The 11,923-nt window shown below is 34.2% G+C and overlaps 1 long non-coding RNA gene across 1 annotated transcript; it reads left to right on the top strand.

Moving 5' to 3' along the window:
- The first annotated feature begins 10,202 nt into the window (after positions 1–10,202).
- On the top strand, positions 10,203–10,632 carry LOC139906435 (uncharacterized). The gene is made up of 2 exons (XR_011781952.1): positions 10,203–10,341; positions 10,406–10,632. It is a non-coding gene; the product is annotated as an uncharacterized lncRNA (long non-coding RNA).
- Positions 10,633–11,923: the final 1,291 nt, after the last annotated feature.

The raw sequence follows: 11,923 nt of genomic DNA, 5'->3' as shown, positions 1-11,923 counted from the left end.
ATACTTTCAAAATAAATTAAGATTTGCAAAATTGTATTTTTGGTATTGATTAAAAGGGTATTCCTTTCTGTTGTGCCGTTCCAGATAGTCAAAACAAGATTTGCATCATTACTGGAAAGTGAATGCGCAATTTTGGGTACAATAACAAGAATATTATTCTTTATAGTGGTAAATACAAAAAAATTAGGAAATGACAATTATAGCATTGGAACATTGGATCTCAGTCCCTATGCAACTAAAATATTGGTTGATTAATGTAATGGAATCGCCGTAGATCATGGACATCGCCCTCAGGATAAGTTATTCTCTTGAATTAAATGTGAGTTCGCGCCCCGGTGACTCCTAGAGAATGAAATATACTTAATGTATATGGATTGCACCAAAAAGATTCTTAGGTTAGATAGAGTAATTGTCGTACTAAAATGTTTACTTATATTTAATCAGTGCAACTCCATCTAACCAATTAAAAAACATTAAAAAAATTTATAGGAAATGACAATCATAGGCCTTGGAACATTGATCCATTATCTCAGTCCCTAACCAACTAAAAAATTGCTTGGTTATAATGGCATCCTTTTGTTGTGCCATTTTTATAAGACTCCTCTACTTCTAAATTGTCGTTTTGAGATCCAAGATCGTTTTTTTTTTTTCTTTTTTTTTTCAATTCTGGATTAAGTGAAAATTTTCAAGACAGATTTGGACCCATATTTCGAAACCCAATACAGTATCAAACGAAACATCAAAGCTGGGGTTCCAACATTACTGTTCTGGTGATATGGACGTCAAAAATGTTGATAAAAAATGAAAATCGTCTAGATGGACTGGCATGTGAGCACTTATGACATTGCCGAGGAACAGAAAATTATCCAGAAACCCATTAGGAAGCATCTAAATCGGATAATCCCTATTATCTTAATTTTACTGTCAAAATAAAGAAAAAAAACTCTCCGAACTTTTTACTTCACATATTGTATAAATAATTTTTTTTCGTCTCAATCTACGGATCAATTTGGTCCACACTCCGGATTTATGAATAGTACAAATATTATTTATGCAACATATTTAACTTGATATAACGATATTGTGTCCATGTTCAAAATTTATCAAAAGAGTCGATCTAGACCGAATATAAAATGAGACCGATCCAGATCAAATTTTCTTGTAAGACCGATACAGACCAATTTTTTCTTTGAGACGGATCTAGGCAGAAAGTTCTTTAAAGGACCATACTAGCTATATCTACTAAAAGTCATAATGATCTCAGACAGAAACTCAACTCTAATTAATTTATTCTTGTACCTCCGAAGTGAGTCATCTTCTAAAATTGAAGAGTATTCCAATACTACTACTAGGAATCCCTATTTTTCCTTTTGACAAGGATCTAATCTATTATACAGGGTGGACCCTAAATACTGTAAAATTAATAATTATATTTCATGCAGGGGTGACTTCCTGTACTAATTTTGTTGCTAATTTCTTACAACAAGGTCCGCCAATCCCCTTCTCTATAGGAATTGATTCATTGAAAAGGAAAAAATACAAAAAAATCATGACCGAAAAAAATATAATCAAGACCTAGTTTGTTTACGGCAAAGCACTGGAAGAACGATAATATGTAAGACGAAGCAATCAACCCCAGAATAATACACTCAACCCCCTCAACTACATGATCCCGAAAGTGGTTTCGGTACAGGTTGGCAACAACCTTGATATATACTAGCAAGTCGAATTAAGCGGACTGTGGATGGTTTATTTTGTAAAAAAAAGCTGTAGAATCTTCGTTCCATTTATTTTATTTTAGTGATCGAGAGAGACCTCTATTATCTATGCTGGAGAGTATCATTACCGATAGGTTTGGTATAAGTCTCAAGGCGTCAGATTAGCGCATTGCTCTTACAATGAGAGGACAAAATGACTTTAAAGTTGAGGCAATATTAGCAAAGACTCTAACGATAATTTATGAGTGCAGGTCTGAATACAACAATCGTGCTATATATATGGACTCAATGGATTTTTAAACTAAAACATTTTTTATTGTCTAAAAGGGCCTTGTCCCATCTTTTAACAACTTTTAAATCTTTTATGTGCTTATAAATAACTGAATAAAGCTCCATTCTTTATTAATTTATTTTTGGTAATTTTAAACAATTGCCGATTATTTAATTTAAAAAAATAATAATAACTTTTTTAACATTAATACTACTGACTTTCCTCTAAATAAGTAACCATAAAAAATCAAAATGGTCTCCTTTTGCCAAAATTACAACCTTGAGCCCGTAAAGGAAGGAATTGCAGTAGACACTATCTCCACGGAAATCTTGTCCCATTCTCGAATTAGGGAGGCTTTCACTGCATTCAAATTTGGATAAGGTTTCTTGAAGGCACTGTCCTCCAAAATTGACCTCATTCCACGATCCATTTGGTTCTAATCCGGACTGGATGTAGGCCAAAAGTTCAACATTTCTAATCAATGAGTGTGTCACTATCCTCAATAATGGTAAAAGACATCCACAAATTACAGGAATATGTTTCTAATTTGCGCGTGCCAATGAATATCCCTCCGCGTACCAGCAGTGGCACGCGTGCCATAGGTTGCCGACCCCTGCTATAGAGGGTATGTTGGTGACGTCACATATGTAATCTCTCACCAGAGTATTTGCATTGAGTGGCAAAAAAAGTTAAAAAGAAGAGATCCTTTGAGAGCAAAATTTTTGCATTCAAACATAGAAAGCCTGGAAATAGAATATGCAGCTGTGCAATTGACTGCCCCAATAAATATAAATCAGAGTTATATTTTATAGATTTATAGACTTGGATTTGTATTTTCTCACTTTGTATTAGGTAATGTTGGTTTTTTGAGTAGGTAATCTTGATGATTTGTTCTAGTTGGCCTCGTAGTATAATTGAGGATCGACATCGGAAACATTCTTCCCCATGTCCTGATTTCTTTTCTTCTCCCTTTCCTCCCTTGCCACAGCAAATCGTACCATGCTTCTTCTTCTTTTTTTAAACATGCCCAAAATGCGCACGATTTTCATCACTAACAATGATCCTCTGCACACAGACAATGTATTTGCATTTTCAATTCATACCTGACATACAGGGAACTCGTACTATCAAAAAACTAGGGATACATTTAAATTCTAAAAAAGCCTTTTCAGAAAAGAGTTTCCATGATTCAAGGCTAAACTTCAGAATCAAAAGCAGGGGTAGAAACTGTTCCAGTCTCTACCGAGTTACAGACCGTTAAAGTCTCAGGCACTGAGGCATAAACACTAGAAATGGGATCTTTGTAAAAACAGAGGAAAAGGCGGGAGCAAGGCATATGGTATTACTAAATCAAGATCCTTGTTAATATCAGTCACTTGTTATATCGATAAAAAGGAGAACCTTCTATATTTTAAATAGCGTTAGTGTAGGATAAATATCCAAATTATATTTAAATTAATATATATTCATTTTATTATGCATTATAAAAACAATTGCCACCAAAGATAGACGAGAATGCTTACTTCAGGGGGAGAAGTTAACGTCACAACGATCTATTAAATAATTAGCAAAAAAGAAGAAAGAGCAAACGCAATAACAGTTTTTTCCTTTTCTAATTGCTCAAATTAGTTTTTTTCTTTACACAAATCTCTTTTTTACTTATTACATTATCAAATGTAATCTTTCAACACTGAATGTAAATCACTGAGTCATATGGTTCAGCAATTACAAAGGCAGTTAAAGCATCGGTGTCTTGGCCCTTCTCTATTTTATAACAGGGAATCACTCAAATACGCCTTTGCTAAACTGAACGGGTCTGTCTTAAGACCAACTACCCTTAATTTGTGTTGATAATATAAGTTTTCTATAATAATAGAAGTCAGTTTGCTTAATGTTTTACCACACAATACTAGATAATTTGGGCAATTTCTAAAAAAATATGACGTCAATTAAACCCTCTATGAAGGAATATCCGTATTCAGCTTTAAGGGTGACCCATTGAATAGAGTACCGTCCTAGAGATCCATAAAATAAGACCGTAACGCGTTGTAGTTGGCAATCTGAAGAGTATATTTTGTTTTCCAAAGCTGTTTCACTATTCTTTAATTCTTGAAGAGAGGACAACCAAATATAAAGAGGGTAACACTCAGGTCCGTGATTACAATTTTTGACGAATCTTTGACAATTGACAAAATGTTTTTGTTTTAGAATAGGATAAAAGTTAGGAAATGAATTTTTTAGAAAAGCATAAAAATGATGAATAGCTGTGAGTAAGCAGTTGTGGAATGAAGGAAATCAACACCAATCCCACTCAGTATATAGCAAGGACATATAGGATGGAATTATTCCGATGTGGATCATCAATTCTACTCCTAGTCCAACAAGGACTTGCACTTGTAATTCCTTCATTATGACTCTCCATCTTTTATGAGGACGACCTATTACGTTATACTTAGATATTCCCTTCTCAATAATTAAAATAAAAACCTTGTTCAGATTGCCAACTAGAAAAGGCCACTCCCACTTTCCAAGACATATTTTATACATCTCTAGTTAGGACACCTGTATTCACGGGTGTGGTAACACTCAGGATTTGTTGGACTCAGAGTAGAATTGAGGATCGACATTGGAGTCATTCCTATTGCAGATTGGTATTTTTTTCTATTTCCTTCTCCTCAAAGTCTGAGCCATAATTAAAATAATATGATCTACCAATATGCTAAAAAAAGAAAAAGAAACTGTAATATATTCGTGTTTCCTTCCCCCTTGTTCTCTTCTCTTATTTTCTTGTATGTATATATATATATGTGTAAAGTACAGTCTTGTACCTCGTTTTAAGTTTAAATAGTCGTGTATTTTATGTATGTATCAGAGTAGGTCATTGTATTAACAAGAATATAATTGTTCCTATTAGACAACCTTTGTTTTATTCCTCCACGTCTTTCCTCTCCTCATTTCTCTCGGGCATCCTGGATTCCTTGGTTTGAATAGTTTGTGTCTCCTCAACCTCGTCAAGACACAACAGAAACCAAAAATGAACGTGGTCACCCTGACAATTTGAAGAATGTTTCGGAGTAAAGGAGCTTAGCTGTCATGACATTTCATTAGATTCACTACAAGTAGCTATGAGATTAAATAAATAGCTACACAAACCAGGGAGCGCTCCAAAGAAGGAATACGCACTCTTTTTGATATTTTACAAGTTGTCATACAAAAAATATTATTCCAGTTCATTCAATGTATTTCAATCATATGGGATTGAATCTCTTGGTGGTGGTCATTACTTTTTGAGTTGCAGACATTTTTTAGAGAGTAAAAAAAAAAATGAATTAGGTCCTTATTGAAAATGATCATTCCGTCCTTTAGTTAATTAAAATAAATTTTCACATTCAACTCTCCTTTACAAAATGTTGAAGATGATTCAGAAACATTTTTGTGAAGGATTTCTCATTTAGATATCACAGACTTGAATAAAATTACCAAAATGTAATTTATTGCGTCAGCGGATTTATAACTTTTAGAATAATGAGATGTTTACAACAAAAATGTTGTGTTGAATTGGTCTGTTCATCAGAAAATGATCTTAGATATGTCGATGAAACTGGCACACATTGTATCTTAAATTAAATATGGTATTTAATAAGCAATTATAAAATATGATAATTGAAAAACGACCTACGGAGAAGAAAATAAGTATTTGATGGTTTCTAATTTTGTAAGTATGCCCACTGACAAAGAAAAGAACGGTTTATAATTGTAATGGTAGTTTTATTTTAAAAGTGAGGGAAATTTGATTATATGAAGAAAACAAAAATGTATGGGGGAAGAAAAATCCCCATCGTCAAGTATGTGGGTAGAAACAACTTCACCACATCGAAGGGAGGATAGACCATCCTCGGGGATATCTTGGGTAACAACCTCCTTACTTCAGGGCAGGGAACTGAAAATGGATATTCTAGCACGGCAAATACCCAAAACTTAAGACAATTGCAAGAAAGGAGTGACTGAGAAAGAAGAAGCACATTAAGGTATTACTGGCCTGTCAAGTCTCCATATCTCAATTCATCAAAAATCTTTATAACTGGGCAAACTTAAAAAATCAGAAGGAGATCAAATACTCCTTTTTCTACACTGTAGATTTAAATTAGTAGTCATAGTGAATACGACCTATTATATTCAACCATAGAATATAGTTTTTCTTACCAGTTATGAGTCAAAATGATTCTTGTTGAAAGTAATATTCTATTTATGTAGAAGTTGACACAACTTCTTGAATATTAGGGCATGTAAAATATAATGCAGACTCCAGTTCTAAAGTACTCCCTGGACAAACCCTATTCCTGAGGTTGTTGGAATCGTTGTAAAAGAGCTCATTTGATTGGTTGAAAGATATTATATAAAAAAAGAAGAAGAAAACGTTAGTACGCCTGTATCTTCCCAAAAACTTTTCCTCAGTATTGTACCAATCATCAACTAAGCAACTTACTGCTCTCTCACATGCATCATGCCAAAGGAAACGTGCCTTTTTTCATGGGCCTCTAACAACGGAGGAACTGATGTGTGAAATTATGAATTGGAGAATAAAAGTTTGTCTTGCCGTTTTTGTAGTTTCTCGCATCCATCTCGTTATGTATGGCGGCAAGGAATCCGCGACTCCAAAACATCCCATCACATCAACAACTTAAAAGCCTCCAAGAAACACAAGATTCAAGGATAAGAAGGATAATTAAACTTCCCATCATTCAATTTGGACATAGCATTATTTTTGTGGTGTAACATTCCTTTAAATGTCCTGGATCATTCTGATTTCTCCAAGTTTATTGAAAAATATACTGGAAAAACTACTTTAGGTGAATAGGTCGTTATCAACTTGGTTGAGGAAGTATGTCAAGGAGTTTCTAATATAATAAAAGAAGAGGTGGAAGAAAATGATATTTTCGTTGCACTAGATGAGACAAGAGATCGTCAAAGGAGGTCAATGATGGCAATTTTGATTGGCCCTTTAGACTAGAATTTCCGTGGGCAACCTTACCTTATTGACTTGATTGAAATTGATATTGCAAACGTAAACAATGCTAAGAACATAGTCATAAGCTCAGTTTATAAGTTATTCGAAGAAGATTTTGTCCCATGTAGACTTAAAGTTTTCATCACTGATGCCGCTTCCTATCGTCTCAAAGCCTTGGAAGATCTTCGAACAAATTTCCCGGAATTGATTCACATTATATGTGTTGCTCATGGACTATAAAGGGTTGCAGATATGGTTCAACTAAAGTTTCCTCCAACGAACGAACTTATTTCCAATGTGAAGAAGATGTTTTTGAATTCTTGAGGAAGAAAGCGAGTATTTACTACTTCATACGAAATTCCCCTTCCTTCAGCATCAATTATAACAAGATAGGGAACTTGTTTAAAAGCAGTGGAGTACTACTGCCATCAATTCGACGTTTTCAGAGAATATTTAAACAGACTGATAAACATTTGACAGTAACTAGACGAGCACAAGAAGTAATTAATAATTTTTCCATACACGAAGAAATCGTATTTATACAGGAAAATTTTCGTAAAATACCTTTGTCAATAACTGCCCTTGAGGAAAGATTGCCTCTTCTTACCAGCATAACCATAGTAGAAAATCTGACTAAAGATTTGAAGGAAGAGCAGTTCAAGACAAAGTTGAAAGAACTGCTTCAAAAGAACTCTGGCTATACGATACTAAAGGAACTCTCAAAAAGTGAAAAACTTGTATACAAAAATACTCCAATTGCCAATTGTGGTGCTGAGAAAATCTTTAGTATGTTAAATATCATCAATACGAAGAAGAAGTCCAACCCAAGGTTAATAGAAATACCTTTCTATTAACCTTGGTCCAAACTAAGTACTAAGAAATTGAGGTAATTGTTGATCACTAAATGGAATTAATGTTTTGTAAGTATTTAATTGTCAACACATAAATTATAATAATATTTTTTTAAATAAATTTGACTTTAATGCCTCATTTCTATTGTTTAGATTTCGTGCTGAAGTGATCTATTCATCCTTTATGCTCACTAAGATGTAATGAGTACACTCCCTGCAATGATGGGTTTGATATTCTCTCATTAACTAACAATATATTTTGTCTTGCATAAATTTACAGAATATAATATGTATATTTATATATAGATATTTATACGGAAGTTATATATTAATAATATATGACAATCCCTCTTCCTTCATGTGTAAATACATAAATAATTCAAGTTAAAGTTAAATTGTAGATGATACGCTTTTAAATGGGTTGGAATCGATATTTTGTTTGAACTCTTGATCCTGCGACAGATGAAGTAATTTCCATGGACATTCAATGCATCGATGGATAACTTATTCAGTTCAAATTTTCGAAAAGAGTTGATGATCCAAATAGAGTTTTATTTTAGACTCCTGCTTACTCAAGCATAGTGGCCTCTCTTATCACATCTTGTGCATTCGACGCTTTTTGGAAGGCAAACTTTCCCATTCTTGTAAGGATATTGGAAACTAGACTATTTCTTGGTTTTTTTCCACGATCTCCTTACGGCTTTGACTTCTTCTTCTTCGATATATTTGACTTTGTATTTGCGTGAACACCCTTTGATACTAAACCATTTAGACTCTCTTGATTATTTTTTATCTTTCCAACTATTCTTCATTAATACATACTAGGACTGCATGAATATATTCATGCAGTCCTAGAATTCATATAAACTTCACATATTTTAATTGTAGCATCAAGCAATATGTATTGTGCTTCTCTATTTCCGGACTCCGGTCAATTTGTTCTCCTTATTAGACGTCATCCTTGAATGTTCTTTCAAATATAAGTTGTAGCTCAGGTATAACGATGATTAGACATATTTTTTTAGCTCTACCAACTTCGTGTTATAATTATGAGATTGATGTTATGTAACTATATTTGGTCTTACGAGTACTAAAGGAATTGGGAGTGAGAGTTTGAAGTGTTCTAGATGTGTCATTGTTCATATTTGCAGTAGAGCACGAATTCAAACTTATAAATGGAATTGATATTTGTGATAGAGATTATTTAGTAGTGATCCGTACGTCATATGTATGTTGGACTCAGAGTAGAGCTAGTAACGACATCGGAGTCTATCATATGTCCTTGTTTATATCCTTCTCTCCTGCCTCTCTTGTAGCAGGTCATTGTAACTGATCTCATTAAATATCATGAGACATTCTTTCTCTCTTCCAAAACATTCTTCAAATTGTTAGGGTTACCATGTTGATTTTCGGGTTCTTTTTGTTAACATGGCCATTCACAACTGGGTTTTCACCTTTGCTTATATCTAATCTTATAAAAAATTATAACAGCTACGCTGCTCTCCTTGCAAACATTCTTCAAATCGTCAGGGTTACCACCTACTTCCTCGTTTGTTTGTTTTTTACATACCGGTAGGTCGTGTTTTATACAACTCTAACCGTACCACGAAGGTGGAGTACTATGTCTCCCTAACTCAGGGATGTCCTACATGTGGCCCGTGGGCCACATTGCAGCCCGCTTAATGTTTCAGTACGGCCCATTACTCATTCTCACCTCAAATAGTGTTTTTTTAGTCACAATCGCATCAAAACGCGTGGAACTCGTCATATTACGTACAAGCATTGAAAAATATTTCCCAAATTAAGGAATTTAAGAAAAAATTTCAATCTGCGAAAAAAAAAAGATTCTGCAACATTTGGATCCAGACATTTGTATCCGTATTAAATAAATGAGACCTTTGCATCCACGACATTTCTATCCATTAAATGTGTACCCACTGTAAATAAGTGCGGCTTTTATATCCACATTTTTTACTAATTATATTTAATCAAACTGCATATTTTCATAATAAAATATGGACGTTGTTGCTCTAGATATTTGAAAAAGGGAAAACCATCATATCTACGTGATGAATTGATGAAAACTACTTAATCTCTAAGATGGGCATCAGAAGTGGGATGATAAGGTGGAAGTATCGGAAGTACAGAGAAGATAAGTGTTTACGTGTGACCAAGACCATGGAAGGGAAGGACAAAATCTCTAGGATTATTTACATGTCTTCCCATAATTATCTTGCTGGGATATGAGAGGTAATGGCAATGGAGGTGGTCGAAGAACAATTGTAGAATGCTTCGAAAAACCCAGCGGTCCCTCCAAGACGAGTTATGTTTGACATTTCAAATAAGTTACAAAACATTCATAACAACCTGACATCCAGTGAAGGCAGCATCAGAAGAATGATTCAAAGGAGGAGAAAGAGAATAAATGGAGGTCTTCCCTCATTGCCTCTCTCATTTGAAGATGTTATCCAGTTAATGCCTCAATCACTCAAGGTAACTTATTTTACTGCAAATATTTATTTATAGATTTTTCCATCATATATTTTTTCTATTGTAGGAGACATCGACTGGGGTTAGATTGCTGCTTTTTGCAGACTACATCAGCAAGGATGATGTTATTTTTATGTCAAGTTTGGACAAGAACTACTCAAATTGGAGTCTAAGGATGGCTCATGGAACTTTCAAGACGTGCCTACATCCATTCAAGCAAATATAATTAATGTCTGGAAACGTAAAAGGACGAACACTACCGTCCTGTTTTGCATTATTGCAAAACAAGAAAAACACAGAAATATGTAAAAATGTGGTCCATTATCAAGGAGTATGTTGGGCATGGGCCATCAGAGATGATGTTGGACATTGAGATTGCTGCCATTCAGTCTGTGCAGCAAGTATTACCAGATACTTACGTATCAACCTGCTTCTTTCAATTCAATAAAGCAGTGATGGATCAGATAGCCAAGAAGGGAGCAAAAACACTTGTGGATCAAGATTTCGAATTGAGTAGGATTGTTAAAGTTATAATGCCCATAACCTTTGTGCCTCTTCAATAAATTGTTCAAGTAAGGGAAGGAACAATTACCATTGGCTTCAGTTCTTGTGTCAACTTGATCTTATACGGGTGTAGGCCAAGATCTTTTCGCAAAAATCGCTACAACAATGTCAAAGAGATGCCCAACGATTGAGAACGGCGCGTAAGAGACAAATTTGGGTCATCTTGAATCGATACGCTTGCGGCAGCAATATTTTTTTACCCTTCGTACATTTCTTTGTCTCATTGGCTCAGGAACATTATGTAGCGTGTATGTGGACTCAAATTTTTTCGCCAAACGGTGAATTGTTGATTTTGCAGGTCGATTACGTTGACCATAAATTGGTGTTAACGCTCTTAAAGTTTGGATTAAAGACTCACCACTTTTGTAATAAATTTTAATAATTTGCAAGCGTTGCTCGAGTGTGTACTGCTCCATGATAAAACTATAATTATTTCTGAGCACAGCTGTCAAAGAAAAAATAACAAATATGACGTCGTTTTTGAAGCCTATCAACATAAAATGTGAGCGTCCCTATTGAAAACCCCTTTATATGTATGTATATATATACAAGACAATACGAGAAATAAGAGAATAAGAAGGAAGGAGACAGGAATAAATTACAGTATATAAGGTCTGAATGTGTTCATATACCATTTTCATACATATAAATATAGTAAACTGTGAACTAAGATATATGGGATTTGGTACAAATGTCGCGTATACATAGGTCTGGATACAAATGTGGCAGAATGAAAAAAGTTAATGTGACGAGAGATAAACATATCAAAGTCTACTGAAACTACTGGATTGTGACCAAGTCTCATCGAAAAATTTTAATCAAAAGATTTTGGACTTTTATATGTAGACTTTTTAATATGAAAGATATTGAAATTTACAAGAATAAAATAAAGGTCATATCTCATAAAAGAAAAAAATAACTAGTCAACCCCCTTCCCCATATCTTCCTCGGATGGGATTGTTCCTCCTTGAATACATGTAGGCAGGGTTATAGAAACATAAAAATATATTAGGGCACTTCC

Source organism: Lepeophtheirus salmonis, chromosome 9 (assembly GCF_016086655.4).
Source record: "Lepeophtheirus salmonis chromosome 9, UVic_Lsal_1.4, whole genome shotgun sequence".
NCBI classification, from domain to species: domain Eukaryota; kingdom Metazoa; phylum Arthropoda; class Copepoda; order Siphonostomatoida; family Caligidae; genus Lepeophtheirus; species Lepeophtheirus salmonis.
The sequence above is the reverse complement of the archived record's forward strand: the minus strand, read 5'-3'. Positions and strand labels throughout refer to the sequence as shown.